Source organism: Drosophila simulans, chromosome 3R (assembly GCF_016746395.2).
Source record: "Drosophila simulans strain w501 chromosome 3R, Prin_Dsim_3.1, whole genome shotgun sequence".
Lineage (NCBI taxonomy): Eukaryota > Metazoa > Arthropoda > Insecta > Diptera > Drosophilidae > Drosophila > Drosophila simulans.
The window spans coordinates 4,556,844-4,573,731 of NC_052523.2; the positions used below are offsets into that span (position 1 = coordinate 4,556,844).

Sequence of the window (16,888 nt, forward strand, 5' to 3'; positions counted from 1 at the left end):
CCACATGCTTCGCCACGATCATAACTGTCACTATGTTCGAGGCATGAAAATGGGGCGTGTTGGGTGGCTCGGACTGTTTCTGGTGATGGAAGTTACGGGGGAGTGGATTAGATCACTGAGATCTGCAGGATGTGGGCATCGATGTGGGCGGGGAGGGCGGCAATGACGGTGTTGTAAATGGTTTTGGGGCATGGGTGTACGTAACGGAGGTTAACACATTATGATTTGGTTGTTATGAAGGGGAGCTTTTCCGTGGAAAATAAGAAAGCATGTGTGAAATATTTAAGTGCTTCTCAGAAGCAATAACTTTGCCCATTAGGTTTGGGCATTTCGAATAATTGATATAAATATCTAGTTATTAAACTTGATGATTTCGTTATTTCGGTAGGAACGTAAAAATTAACTAATTGGAATAAGCATTAATTTAAATTAGAATTCAACAAACTAAAATATACGAAATTGATAGCTTCTATAAGAATATTTTATGATCTAATTATATTTAATGGAATACCAAGAACTGTTAAGTCTACCAATAGACTTAACCATGTCTACTCCTAGCCATTTCTCAAATGCAACTTACCTCAGTGATCTTTTTCCCAGCCAACTCAGTCCAACTCATTGTAACTCCCTTTTCTTCTCGTTTCAGGTAAGCTTTTGAAATCTCCCTGCACGCCTTATTGGGTTATGTAAGTTGGGCCAACTACACAACTAAGTTAAGCTAATGCAAATAATTGGACAGATCGGCGCAGACCAACGCCCTAGCCATAGAGCTTGGTGAAAACTGAAAAAAAAAACAACCAAAATTATAGCGAAAATCTTAACAATGGGGCACTGACCGTTGCACCCAATTTCGATTCGAAATGTAAACGATTTTCATTTTAGTGGACCGCTGCAGTGCGCTTGCATAAGTTTTGTGCGCGCAATTCAGGCTAAATAAGCCAGCGGAATAATAACGGCCAGCATGGGTTAATGATGCGACATGTTAGCCAACGAAACACAGGCAACCAGAGCAAACGAGACGAAAAAATGCGTCACGCTTACCGTTAGCATGCCAAGGAAAATCGTTCGGCAAAGGGGTGGAAAATGGGGTGGGGTAAGGCGGGGAAAAAGTGGGGGCCTGGGCTGCCACGGAGAACGCACACGTATGGCAAGCCCCCTCCCTGGGGGGTCCAAATGGCAGCCTAGTAGCATCCCATCCCATCATGCATTTCCACTCTCCCACGGATCGGCTTGGATTTTCCGCCGTCATTTCCCCGCCGCCCAGCATGTGGTGCGCTCCCTTTTTTGGCAAATTTGGTGCAGTGGCAGCAAAGCAGAGCGGCAGCGCCTTTCACAAAATCTAATCAGCAGGGGAGGTGTGTGATGAGGGGTATCCAATCCAAAAGGGGGGAGTGGTGCGAAAGGAAACGATCAGAGCAATTTACTCAAGCGCAAAATTAGCAACGAAAAAATGTGCGGAATTAAGCTGGCCTAGCAGAACCGCATATACCCTCTAGTTAGGATTAAATGTTTTTAGATACTTGCTTTGGAATATCATATTTTGTAAGAATTTAAACCAACAACCAACTAAGTAAAGCAAGATTGTAACTAAATTTCAAAAGTGGTGCTAGTATACCCTTATCGATATTTTGGTAGTACTACTAAAGTTTCTTCAAGGCTACAAAAAAAACAAGATGCAACCTGAGGTTCAGTTCGCTAACTAATATTATTAAAATATACCATTAAATTGGGTTAACCGCTACAAAGGCCATACTGTAGCTGTAGTACCCAAAGCTACTGTGTTCAAAAGTCTCAGTCTGTGCAGAAACTGGCTGCTCGACTTGACCAAGCCGACAGTGGGCGTTGTGCCGCAAAGAGAGCGGCTCGAGGGGCGGGAAATGGATAAAAGTCATCCAACATGGAAATCTTGTTACGCTCGCATCCATCTCATTTTTCTGCTGGCCAATTCTAATCTCGAATTCCTCTGTGCGTGTGAGTTTTCCCCCCAGAAAATGGCAAAAGCAGGTGAGGAGGGTAGATATCCGCTTGCATGAGTAAATTTGATGCCATCTGTGTACAATTAGCTGTCAATATTGCGCATGCGCCACTTATGCAAAAGAAGGCGCCGATCTGCGTGGAGGCAGCTATATGGCGATTGGTAATGGTAGTCAGGGAAAAGAGCAAAGCAAACAAAACCGACTGGCGACTGACTCATTTGCCCAAAAGATTTTGCAACACGCAACACAAAGTCTACAACAACACACGCAACTTTGGCTGACCGAACACAGTGGGTCGAGTTGGGAAAGTCAAGACCTGCACAAATAAATCCAAGGAATGACAAAACAAATTCTACGAACTTAGCTAAATTCAGTGAAGTGTTTATATATTCATAACTCACGGTTGATTAAATTTCTTAAGTTAGGTATGTTTAAAATAAATAATAAGTAAAACCACTGTTCCCGCTGGCCAGACATCATTAACCACCTCAAATCGTCACCTCTTCTGATTCCCCCCCAACAAAGCCAAATTTATGCCTATTGGCTCACACATATGTACATATGTAGAGACATGAAGGCAAGTGCAGCTCGAGTGTCGGACATTTTGCATAAAGACCCCACAGACATCCATAATATATATGGTTATATAGGCACGACGGCTCAGAAAAGATTAGGCGGAGCTACTAAATAAGTTTTTGAGTCGCTTGCTCCACATTTGGCGCGTTGGGCAATTCGAGAGGTGGATGAAAATCCCGAGGCAACGGCACTCGATGTGTGACACATATTCACTTGGCGGTGCAAGCTAAAAAAAAATATTGAAAACAATCTATACGACATTAGTTCACATAAGCCAAACCCCTGTGATTAAAGATTATTTTCCTCAGCTCAGAAGAACAGGTGGTTTGCCACAGGCATAGGCACAAAAGCGCGTGAGTCACAGTATTTTGTTGTTGTCATAGGTTTCTATATCTTACAACAATCGATGGACAATGGGGCGTTCCCGTTCACCTCGCAAGTTGCAAGTTGCAACTGTTACGGTCGCCAAAATTCGTGCAGCCTATGTGCCTTGGCAAGTGGCACGCGTTAGGCCAAAGTGAACGTGGCCCAAACAAGGCCCAAGTCCGTTTTCTCGGAAACCTCTCGAAGGCATTTCTCTCGGCTCCCAATGAAGGTAAATCAATGTAAAGTGTGTCAGCAGTGTGTGAGCGTGTTGAAACTAAATATGGCTGTTCTGACAATCGGAGTTCTTAAAGATAAGGTCACTAAGTCGACTTGGCTCCAGATATAGAACGAATTTGTTATATTTGAAAATGAACAAACCAAATGAAAAAATGAAATATAAGAAACTTACATATTCATATAGTAATATATCTTAGTTTAGCCCAAACTGTAAGCATTGAGATTGCGTTTGTTAAGGTTTCAGGAAAATAATTATTATTTATAATTTATTAAGTGACTAAATTCATTATTAGCGAAAGGTTCTGGTATAAAAAGTCGATTATCCGTTCTCAGAGACTTCCCAATTCCAAGAAATATCAGAGCCTCCAATCTCGGCCGAGACCTTAATGAGAACAAAAGAGTTCTTGAGTCCCCAGGAAAAGCCAAATGGCCCCCACCTCTGGCCCGGCAATTTTCCAATTCACCGCCTTGACAAGAACACTGCCAAAGAGCACTCCGCCTCCGCGCTGCATGCCCCACCGAGATTTACAGTTGGGCGGTCTGATGAGTGGCAAATGTCTTAGCCCGGGTGGTCCGTCGAGTATCTTAAGTATCTCCGGCAAATTGTATGATCATAACTTAATAGCCGAGCCTCATTAGGGCCTCAAAAAAAACCAAAAAAAATAGGAAAACGCGAAGAACTCCACTGAACTGAACCGCAGACAGATCGCTCGAAGGAGTGAAGTGGCAAAGTTCCCTCGATGGCGGCGTCGTGTGCAACAGTAGCCTCAATTTGTTGAGCTTCCCCCGCAGCAGACACACACATGCCCGGTGGTATATTAGAAGCATTCTAACTAATAGCCAAAACATTGTTGAGTTTCCACTCATAAAATGGATCACAATTTGCCTCGTTTTGGGGCAGGTGGAGGAACCCGGGGCTCCCAAAACAGAACCCAAACCGAAATCGCTGCCCACGAAACTCGCGTCACCGCCGATGGTCACGTCAAGCCGTGCGCGTAATGAGCGTTAAATTTGTGGCCCGCTTTCCATCGGCCACCTTCTGCCAGTTGTTTTTACTGATTTCTGTTGGCGGTTCTTTTTTTGGGCAACTTCTAATCACCACAGAACACGCTTCATTATTGGTTAAATTAGTCACAAAACGGTTTCCGAAGATGAGCTTTAATTATTGCAAAAACTACACAAAGAACGAGCGATCGATCACTGCTCGACGAATCAGTGCCCTGGGATTTTTTCCAAAGTATTATCATACAGTTTGCCATTAAAACTAGTTGTTTGGCTCTAGATCGTATGAATTTAAGCCAACATTTCTAAAAGATGTTTAATAAGTGGCTCAATCTAAATCTATCAAGCTAATGATACCCTTCAGAAGTCAAAATATTCCTGAGAAAAAGCTCATTTAACGTTTATTTTGCGGTTTGATCTGCCTTGCTTGATTTCGTGGGGAATGTGGGTCAGAATAAATTATTAATGAAGTGAATTATAATGCTTCAATTGCAGGCCTGGACTTACTTTGGCTCAACTCCAGTTTAGTTTTCCCAAGCCTTTCACTACCTATCAATAAATTTCCGTCTGCGATGGCAGGCGGCGATAAAGACAAACGGCCTGCCAATATGAATTAGCTAAGCGAATTGGCCATTTGGCAACTTGGTAAACAACTTCCAGGAGAGAGCATCCCTCGGCCCCCTCCACTCCCCTTCCAGTATCATCATTATCATTAGCACAAGTTTGCGCCCAAGTAAAATGCTTGTTGGGCAGGGGGGCAGAGAGGGGATTAGGAAGGGGCTGGCTAAAAACTGTAGCAGTTGATAAATGTTAATGTTGATAGCAATTTACTTTACAAGATTGAAATTCTGAATACTCTTTAAAATATAAGCCGTTCAGCTTTAAAGATTCAGGCCAAATAATTATAAAAGTTAAAAACGTGGATTTTTTTATAGAATTTTTTAATGTGAGTAAATGTTCTTGAGATTAGGTTCTATTAAGATTAGGTTACCAGCTTGAAATTTAATTCACATTTTCTAAGCTAAGACTTGTTAAGAATTTGGAATATTTTGTATAATTATTAAATAAATAGTTGTAACAAGTAAGTTTACCAAATATAGTTTGAATATAATTATATTATATATAACTATATTCAATTTCAAACTATATTCCTTTTGGACTATACCAACCCAGAACTTCTTAAGAAGTTAGTGTATCCCGTTGAAATGGGCAATTGGCTTCCTGGCTAGCTGAAAAGGTTAGCAAAGTTCAGCGGCTATGCAGCGAAATTCCATTCATTGGCCATTGGAGAAAGAGAAAGACATGGAGGCTGGGAAGCTGGAGGAGCACGGAGGAGCAGGAGTACGAACAGGTGGGGGAGGAGCAGGAGGGTCTCATTGACGATGTTGTCGTCTCGTCTGCGACTGAAACCGTGGCTTGTGCTTTGGCTTTTCAACACGCTTGGCCAATAAATTGTGGCCAGCACTTGTTGTTACGCTTTTAACGGTTCGGATTCGGGTTCGACTTGGAGTTGGAGATGGGAGCTGGAAGCTGGGAGTTGGAGTCGGATTCAGGTTCATGTCCAGCTACGGCTTCAGCCCCTCTCACTTTACATTCCTTTTGGCATTGGCCGTGCGGCTGCTGAATGAGCGTTTGGCCAGATCTATTTTTGCTTAACAACAAAATATTTCTCTTGTACAAATTTTTTACAGGAAACTGAAACTGCTTAACCATTAAAGGCTGCCTCTGAATTCCAAAAACCAACCAGCCAAAAAAAAAAAAGAGAAACATTTTGCTGCTTGTTTTTTTTTTTTTTGCGGGCAACAATAGATTTGGCTCATTCGATTAGTCTTGATTTAGCCGGGAAGGGGTTGGGCTGGATCAAAAGATTTAGTTTTCAGCTTTTCCATGGAATTTCCGCTCCATTCGTGATGCTTTTTCTGCTGGCCGGGTCTTTTCTATGGCGGCTCTCTGCCGTTTTTCCCATTTCGATAGCATCGCATTGTCATGGTCAGCTACCGGGGGAATAAGTTGTAATTTTTTCTACTATTTTATTGGGTCCAATCGGAATTTGTCAAATCATCAGGTGGCGCGTAAGAAGAGGGCCCAGTGATTTGCATAAACCTTTTCAGCAGAACCAGCCAGGAACCACATAGGTACCTTAGTGCCCTGGGCTTTTGTGGGCTATTAGCCTAGAAAGCACAGATCTTCTGGCCATTCAGCAGCCAACATACATCGTCTTCATCCGTCCATCCGCATTGATGATGTTCATCTTTTTTGGCAGCTTTGAGCCTCGGTTTGTTCGGCTAATTGCCCCGATTGGCCCTCGCCCCGCGGGCCTAGCAACTTTGTGCTAATCACTTTAGCATTTGCAACTGCTTTTTGACCCGCTTTTCCACTGCCATCGCATCACAGTTGGCAACCGTTTTGTTTATTTGTAATTATTTTTGTTTATTTCTTGTTGCTGGTGGCTTGCTAGGTCTGCAAGCAAGAAACATTTACAGTTTTAGAGGCGTTGCGTGTGGGTAATGATGGGTGATCTATGCAAGTATCCGAATGTGAATTTAGTTTGCCTAATAGTCACGCCACAAGTTCTGGCAACCAGAATCTTAAATTCGACTTCTGGCACACATTTCTCTGCCGGCTCTTCGATTGGTATTATTAGATATGCAAATTAAATCTATTTGTATTAATGAAAGGGTTTCAAATTAACGCCAGCTTAGACGAATATTTATCTGATCAATCCTCTAATGGTTTCATTTCGATATTATATTTTTGTGCGTTTCACAGTTCTCGTCAGTATGTAAGAGTCATAGCTCCATTAACATGTAAATATATTACTTTTTGCACTCAGCTCACTATAATAAATCTAGACTCTCAGTAAAAAGTCAGGCGCCTTGCCGTCTGGTATTTTTTAATAAATTGCGCAAAAGGTGAGCAGGTAAACAAATATTAATGTCGGCTTTCAAATCGAATCACATCAGATAGTATTGTGTAAAAATGAGTCAGCATTGATGGTGATTCAATCGACTTTTAAATTAACTCTATTGCATTATTTAATATCACTTAGCCTTAAAATCATTTCCTCATAGCATTTTCAATGCAATGATAAATTATATTTTCTTAATGTAGCTTTATTATAATTTGAAAGTACTAGCTACCAGTACTAATTATTAATTTAGATTTGTATTTTTAATATCATTTCCAAGCCCAGCTTTTGTTTTAACATGTTCATAAAATGAAATCTAATACAGGGCTATTTCGATTTAATTATGAACATGCCAGACTTTCACTGGAAAATCCTTATTAGGCTGTGCTTATATCTTACTATTTGAACAATTCAAATCTCAAAGCCCATTTTTAGGTCGTAAAATGTATCTATGCTTTGGAAATTGTATGCATACGAGCATGGCTATAAAGTGAGCAAATATTTTTCCAGCAAACTATCACTTTAACTTCTTTATTGTGGGGTTTCCACACCTTCAAGACGTAGTTATTTATGTTTAGCCAACTTTAAAAAAATTTGTTTTTGGATGTACATACATTGACAACTATGCAAGTCTGTCTTTACCACAGCACCTGTACTTGGACTAACCCTGACTTTACTCTTCATTGCACTTTTGGCATTGAGTTGTTGCCGTTGCCGTATTTGTTGTTATTGCCACTGCCGACGACGAGTTGCAAGTTGTGTCTATAAAAAAAAGAAACCTGCAACTTGGTCAAAGTGTCGCCCTGACATGTTTTTGCAAAAGACGCTTGGTAGGAGGAAGGCGAGGAGCAAGAAAAAAACACTTTCCGTCTTAACGCAGAGCTAAAAACCACAAAGTGTCTTTGGGAAAGGCAGTCAGTCGGAATCGGAGAATCGGAGACTCGGGGACTCGGAGTCAGTCCATGACATGTTTGGACTTTCTGAGCAGGAAGCCAACCAACGGCAAGTGGCATTGTGTCTCCTCTGTCGCGTCGTCGTTTGTGCCGCAGGTTGCACCTATGCACTACCGTGGGCACCTAGGCAACTTCTTGGGCTGCACTGCAAGAAAGTCTTAAAGCGATTTATGAAAACAAAATCCTGTAAAAAGAAGGGTTTACTACAACTTTAGTTAATATAAACATAAGCTAACCGCCTAACACTTAGTTATTACTAATTGGTTGCAATTTGCTACTTGCACACTACTTTTTAATCAAAGATTTTCGAATTTCTCTCTGTGTAGAGACGGTCCGTGGCAAGGGTAGACAAGTACACTTGAGTGCCTCTGCAGAAATGTTTTTGAGGGCATCGCAACATACTGGTCGCTGTCTGGGTCTAACCCATCTGCAGTTCGTTTTCATAGCCTTTTCTCCGAGATCTCAGTTGGTCAAGTGGGCAGCAGAATTGAGTCAGTGTGACAAACAATAATAACTCCCTTATTCGGCTGGGAAGCCCCATAAAAGTTGCCAACTAACCTTCCAAGTGGGGCACACTTTTATGACTGTCCCTCGCAGCTAATTTCATGCAAATTATCCATCTGTATGGATAAACTCTTTTGTGGGCGCCGTACACTTGCATAATTAAAGTTTCGACAAAAGTTCCCAAACAAATTGGAGCAATTTCGGTTGCTAGATCTGCTTGTAATACACGCTCCCAGGGCACAAAAACAAAACTATTTGGTTATTCCTCCTTTTTTCGTTCACATTGCGAAACCTCAACTTGAAATGATAAACGAGAGGGACACGCCCCGCTAACGAGTTACAAGCGGCGGAGCAGAGTTAGTTTTGCTATTTCTTTGTGAAACATTTAAACAATTGTCTTGTTGGGTGTCTCTAATTGATAGTGTCGTGATTTGGCTTGTGCTGCAGTCGGAATCTAGTTTGCTTCACTTGAAAAGTAGCCAAAAGAGACGGGAGTTAATAAATAAAGGCGTTGCCGCTGTTGGGAAATGCAAACAAAAGTTTATAAATTATAATTGGAATCGGGCAAAAAACACTTTGCCAATTTATTCACACTAATTACCATTTACAGAATAGTTGAAAAAGTTACTCAAGCTCAAGCTGACTTATTTAATAAATATGTACATATTTTTCCAAGGTTTATTGGAAGATCCAATAGGCTTTATAAATTAAGGTAAGCTACTTAGTATTCGCATTAAAGAAGATAAGAAGTACTCAATTTAACAGCATGTGTTAGGTAATCAGGTGCGGCTAGATGCAAATATCGACCATTGCCACAGCAGTCAAACATTCATTCTTGCCTTAATTGATCATAACTCAATGGAGTCGGCATTAAAACGCTTGATATTTGCTTATAAAATGCCAAGAGGCTAATAAAAAAACACACACCCACACAATGTGGCAAGCCAATGATCAGTCAACGTAAACGGAAAAAGTTGTAAAAATGGGGAAAGGGGCTATTGCTTGCCTCGTAAACAAAGCAGAAATTGTCATCAGGCATAAATGTTAATTGATTTTTATAGACTTTTGATTTTTCACCATGAATTTCCATTAGATATGAGAAGAGCTTCCTTATGTTTCGACTTCCGCATGAGCATACAACTAGTGACAACTATTTTTTATCCACCCCATCTACATCTAAATCATTTATTGCTGCTTGTCAGCCCCTTTGTTGAACTTTCAATTTCGCTGCCGCATATTTATTTGTTATTTTCTTTCCTTGTTCAAATATAATTATGAGCAAAGTGCCTTAAAAACTTTTACTTCTTCCGCTTACGTTTGACGTGCGAGATGCAACTGTCCAGATATCCATATATTCAGCACAAAACTGGAAACACTCGAGAATGGTGCGATCAACTCGACTGCATCTCAAAATTGCTTTGAATGTACGGGTTTGTATTTTATTCGGGCTGTGAGACTGAGACTTTATTTTGAAAGGTGTTAACCACTTGCGGAAGTTGTTATGATGCACTCTTCGATGCTTTTTAATAGCAGTTAGCTGACGTAAAGAAAAGTATTTTTAACTACGCTCTGTTGGTCAATCACTGCCACAGGAAAGACTCTTCATAATCGCTCTGGAAACTAAGTGCTGCAGAAAGGCCTTGACTTATATGATTCGATCTTAAGTTTTTATTGACTCATAGACCTGTCATGTTGTAATCTTCAGCTTTAGCTTTTAGATTTTCAAGTTACGTTTCTTCAAATTTAGAGCTTGTACCGTTTTGGCTAATAAACTTTTAATTAGTCAAGTACATCAATTGTAATTGTAATCACATTTTGTACTGAAAAACTCCAGCATTTTAGCATAAATCTATTGCAATCTCGCTGATGACCTCTCCATTAGGTATCGGTAATCTGCTTTAAAAGGCTTCTTTCGCACTTATCTCTAATTTGGGTTAATCTATGCCCCAAAAGAACCGTCCATAAAAGCCTGAATAGCCGTTTCCACTCGCCCGTCGCTTACCTAATCAACTTTTTTCTCGACAAAGAAATCCTGCCCCATCTTGGGTCGCTTATCTATGCATCTCCAGGCACTGAACAGTAGCCAACTGCCCGAGCTGAGGCATAGGTTCTATGAAGACAAGACTCTTTCGCCGGCGAAGCCTTTTAACGGCATCTAGCACCTGGAAAATTGCCAACGCTTTGGGGTCAGTAATTAATTCACATCAACCTGCTCTACGACGCCACGGATCCCGACTTTTGGACAATTGGCCAATTCATGCGCTTTAATTACTTCATAAAAGAGCTACGTTGCTGCCTTTGACGTCCGCTGGTTTGCTGGGTGCCCTTAGCTTCAAAAAGTACACTTGCACAAAAAATGTGTGATGTAATATGGAACTTATGAGTCATGATTTGTAATTTAATAAATTACAATTTATGCGGGTTACTTTTCCAGCTCATAAATTGAATACAATGGGATGAGCTATATAAAGGTGGAAATATAAATGAAATTGTAGAATTGATGAGGAACAGTATTCTCAAACTAAAATTTACAATATTTTTCTAAACATTTCTAAAACATTTTTGATGTAATATTAGCAATTATATTTATCAGTGTAGGAACTAACTGTTTTCCCTTGCTTACAGCCGTTGCTCTTTGAATTTTCGCGCGCCTTTTGTGTTTCCTTTATACTGCGCTTTGATCGCTGCTTTTGGTTGTTGTAAGGTAGTTAGTTTTTGTTTTTTTGCTGGTCTTCTCTAATGCTAACCTTAAGGTTTTGTAGACATTTTCTGGGATTTTGTTTTGCTCGCCAGACTATTTTTTGATTCACAATTGTGGGCAATCACAATGGTTTAAGTGCTTACTTTTCAAGGTTCGATCAACTTTTTTGCCGAGTAGCAAAGAGAGTGAAAATCGGTATATGAGTAACTCATTCACTATTTCTCTTGCCCAGCAATTGGAGTGTAAAACGAGATAAAGTGCTGTCCACGCTTCAATTCCGCAGCACTACGAACATTGCATTATTTCGCTGGTGTTAATCACTCACTTATCACTTTGCACCAACAACGCCTTCGAGCACCTGGAAACTTTGTTATTTAAAATTTATTAAGATGAAGCGCGATCTTAGTAGCTTTCTCTACTTATTATTCGTTACTCATAGCTGTATTGTTCCATGGAAATTTTGCTGTTACCCCATTTTAAATTAAGATCTTATTTTATGGGCTAACTTAAAAAACATTAAGTAAGAATGAATTATAAAATTATTAGATTTTTATGTTATAACTGATCTATGTGTAGAGGAGTTCCATTTAAGCTGTTTACTTCTATAGTTAGTAGTTAGTTAGTATTCTAAACGAAAGACTTAGGCAACAAACTTGAATATGGAATCTACTTTCCTGGTGCACCATGATAACTTAAACTAAAAGATGCTCTATTCCTTTCATATAACTTTAATAGCGAAAGAAAAGTAAAAAGCTGAAAGAAATTTTCAGAATCAAACAAGACAAAGCGAAAAAAGTGGAAAACAGAATAGAACAGAACAGAAACTGCTGTCTGGCGAAACAATTTGTAAATTGCTTCCGACAGCAAATTCAATAATAACAACAGCGGCGGCAGCAACTGCGGCAACTGCTGGCAACTAATAGTAACTTTCAATCATTCATCATCGATTTCAATAAACAATTTCAATGGTCTGGGCGGAGAGACGCACAATAGACGAGGCAGTGTGGGGATTACTCGCACTCCCCTCGAAAGAGCTTTGAACGTGTGAAAGATTTGCCTCACCTCATGTTGCTCCTGCCCTTCGGCCTCCGGGATTCTTCTATGCCTTCACTTCTTCGGGGCGATGACTGGCTAAACAATCAGAGATCCATTTGGGCTTTATGATGCCCATCTTCTATTCCTTCGGCCACTGTAATTGGAAATTCTCGCCGCTTACAAGATGCGAAGTCGCAAATGGATATTTGACGAGTCAGCACGAATGTCTTTTGGCACATGCAACCTTGACATTTTACGTCGCCCCAAGTGATCGTTTTTCGCAAAATAAAAGGGAGAACGCCCATGCTGAATATTAGAATATTTCGAGAAGCGATCGAAACGTGTTTCGATTCGATGCGACTCACTTCGCTAATCGGTTGGAAATGTCAAAAGTCGAGCCAAATGATGCGATACATATTTTTATATAGACATTACTTACGACCGAGCGGCAGAACAACAGTCAGCGGTCTGAAAGAACCAGTCAATGCTAATAACAAGTCGGTTAAAGTATGCCAAATAAATTATATTACCAAATAAGCAGGCCAAAACAAAATTGAGTGAAGCGAAATTTTGTTTGCTTCCTCTGAAGCTTAAATGACTTTAACATGTGGTTTCCAGTTTTTTAATGGTAACTTTTATTTCGGCTTAAAGCTCTAAAAATCAATTTTAATAATTTTTACGTCATTTTTCTTATATTTGCTAATACGCCTTCAATTAGCAAAGCTTTAAGGCTTTAACTAATTAAATATCTCTATTTAAGCTGCAATAAAATAGGTAAAACAGTTGTTATCCATATTACATACGCGAATCGAAGTATATCAAGCCCAACGGCTGTCAAACTGTAAGTGCACCATATTAAAACAATTTCGCCTCCAGAAATTTTCTCCATAGAATATGTGCGACTTGCGACACTTTCCATACCAACTTCCTCCGACTGTGCTAGAATATTCTTGTGCCGTATGCTAAACAAAAGACTCAGGCAACGAACTGGAGGACGGCACTTGCCGCACTTCGCGTTCTGCATCGCCTTCGGCTGTTGCGGATAATTGTGGCATAAAAATTGCTTTTCATTTGCCCCAAAATAAAGCAATTGTTGGACCGAGGGGCGAGAGGGGCAGGGAGAGGGGAGGAAAGCCATGCGGATGTGAAACTGAGCATGTGCGGCGCTCCTTTTGTTTTCTTTTCTTTCGTTATTATATATTTTCTTTTTGCCATTTTCTGGGCAGCTGCTTAACATACCACACAAGCAGAAAGCTGGGGGAAGTTCGAGACAGGCCGCATAAAGAAGATGCAACTGCAACAGTAAAAATATGTAATTATGTTGGAAGACAGCCGGCAGCTGGCTTAGATCCCCAGCGCTCTCTCTATGCCATATCTATGCTCTACAGCTGTAAGCATATTTATAGTATTTCTGGTTCGAAAATGTGTAAATTGAACAAGTTTATTTTTCCGGTGTTTAGTGTTGGTGTTTATTAATGGAAAAAATGCAATGGCATCTGGGGACTTAATAGATTGAATGTTATGATATGTAAGTTATGATATGTAAGCTTTCAATAAATGTTTATGTTAGGTAATTTATTTTATATATATAAATTGTTAATTTAAAACATTTATTGATATTATCAGTTGTGGCCATAAGTTCTTAGATTGCTGTATTATACATCTGCAGTTTATCCCACTTCCGCCTATAAACTTGTGTTTCCCCTCTTCGTTCAAAGTCTTACGATATTTATGGCTAAGCGCTGCTTTTATTTGGATTTATTATGCAATTTGCTTGCTTTTTGCTCTTCTATTGATTTAGTTTGATGATTTTATGTCGAGAGCATTTGACAAATTGTTATGCCAGACATTTGCCTAATGCTAAGCATCGTCGCAGCGGATTGTTGGCAATCTTGTGAGTACTTGGCCAGAGAAACTTGTTTGGCCATTTGTCAAAAGTTTGACAACTGCGTGACATCAAAATTGAAATATTTGTTCAGATGCACCGCTGTTGGGTGATTGCCACATCAAATTAACTGCCAATCGGTATCAACTTCATTGATCTGGCAATTAAATTGCCTCAGCCAAAAATCACTCAATTTGCTGGCCAAAACCGAAATCGCCTTGCGCTTCCCTTTCGATTGGGTTTAAATTTATGCGCTCGCTGAACTTGAGCACAGTCAACGAGCTGCATATATAAAAATTAAATGGGGAAGCAGACAATCATCTTGGGCAAGCCGAAATCAGCTATGATTTATTAATTTAACCGGTCTAATCCCCATCAAACCACTTCCTCCTCCCCCACTTCCCTCTTAAAAGACAAGCGATGAGAATTGGGTCAGAATTAGCAACTATTTAAGCCAATTTGGATGCGTTTTAATAGCGGGGCCAGGGGTGGAAGTTGCTTGGAATCTAAGTTATGGGATTAGACAAGTGCTGACGGGCACAAAGATATCCAAAAGAATGCGTTATTGTGAACAAAATGTACACCAGATTTTGATCTTCATAGAAATGAATACATTAGCTAAATAAAATGAAAAAGGAATAACGGGAATGAAAAGTGCAATTCCCATTAAACAACGTATTTAAAGAGAAAACTTGTTCCCAAAGCCGTAAATTTTTGCAGCGAAAATATCATTTAAAAAATATCTAAAATATTAATTAGCATTGTCTAACAGGGCTGGCTTACTAATTAAAATTCCTCAGTTTCAAATGGCATCAAAATGCATTCCCACTGCAACAACTTTGGAGCCTATTTTCGTGCTTTCCCCTGACATTGCTACAAATATCTAAAAAATGAAAATACCTCAAAACAAAAACACAACGAAAAAACCCCCTTCAACTGTAAATTGTGTGAAAAATGGCAAGCAATTTTCTCACACACTTGCAGATACAGACAGTCGTCATCATATGTTGATGGGCTAGACAATATGAAGATGTTTATAATATTATAATTAATTATGATTTTCTGAATGCTTCAAAGCCTCAAAGTCGAAGCAAAGTTCAATGCCAAAGCGAAAACAAACACAGACCAAAACAAAAGCCACCGACCAAAATACATTTTGAATGCAACTCCCTGCTTAATTATATACACATAAACCGCAGTCTAAGCAAAATAAAAAAAAAACAAGAACAATGGCCACAGAAAAGATGAACAAAATTGTAAAACGAAACCCGAAGATAATTCACACGGTTGGAGCACTTGAGCAAAGGGCATGATAAAGCGAGCAATGAAACCAATAAAATCCTCTGAAAGCTTAGCAAACAAATTTAATGAATGTAATTAAGATGTTGAGCTTCGACTGCGATCTGACCCACATAGATATTTTCCTTAGCAGCTGATCGAAACCGCCCTAAAGCCGATAAATCAAATCGCAGATACTTAAAATCAAACGTAGGCCTTAGGAACTAAGCCTGACTTTATTAGGAAGTTCAAACACAAGGCAGTATTATGCTAATTCGGACTAGTTACGATCTAAGTACAAAAGTTGCACTCGAATTGCACTGTGAGAGCAAGCGTGCCTGAGATTGACATCAAGCAAGCGAATTATATTGCCAAAATAATTGCCACAATTAACTCAACAATGCCGAATGCCGAATCTATCGTAAAAAGGCCAGAAAATATCCAAGCCAACAGTCATTAAGCCAAAAAGCAAGCGGCAATTATATCTTAATGCCTTCAAAATAAATACCCTTACCAAAAAAGGGTTTGTTCTAAATGAAAGACTTTTAACAATATTTTGATGTGGTTCATGGCCTTTATTTATAAATGTGCTCATACAATTTTTCCATTTATGCTGAAATAACACTTTAGCCAAATAACTTTCGTTTCTGATTCATGGAATCGATCGTGCGTCTTTAGTGTGTGGAAAAATAACCAATAAATTTGTTATACAATTGTGTAAATATTTGCTTCTCATGAATCCAATTACAGAGATCCCTTCAAAACCAGATGAACCACGCCACTTCAATCACAAGTGGAAGTTACCCATTTTTTGGGCTTCGGCTCCAATTTCGGCTTACAGTGGATATACCCCTTCAGTGTTTGAGCACTGGGATCTCCTTACTGGCGTATTGATGTCTCATCTGGCATTCATTTTTCATCACACTTTATTTACCCAACCATTTCAGTTCGCCGCTGAACAATTATCTCGAAAAAAATCGAGGCTGCTGTGTGTAAACTCATTTGCATATATATTTTTGCACGACAGCACAAATATTGTGAGCCTTATAAATATATAGATATATATATAAACTAAAGTAGCCCAAAGCGAGCTCGTCTCATAAACAAATTGATTAGCGTCTTTAGCGTTGCACCAAGAGCAGCCCCAAACCAACAAAGCCCACTCGGCACACAAATAAACGCTGATGGATCATGAATAAATTGCTGCGATTTGATAGCGCAAAATGGCTGTTGCCAACCACTGGGATCCCAGATCTGGGCATCATCCTTCCAAAGAGTTCGCAGTTGTGTGCGACCTGATGGGACACACCTCTATATATGGGGTGATCTCTTCACACCCGGCACGTGTACGGCTAGTTTCAGCTATAGGAAAAATAAATCAATTAGCGTGCTGAGTAATATAAGCGCCAAGCCCTTGCCAATCAACTTCTTTCATCCAATCCAGGTGGTGATAACAATAGGGGGATA

At 39.8% G+C, this 16,888-nt stretch overlaps 1 protein-coding gene across 1 annotated transcript in view; it reads left to right on the forward strand.

Annotated features, from left to right (window-relative positions):
- Nucleotides 1–16,888, forward strand: part of LOC6727167 — a 47,762-nt gene that overhangs the window by 29,818 nt on the left and 1,056 nt on the right. The gene's annotated exons all lie outside the window — the stretch shown is intronic.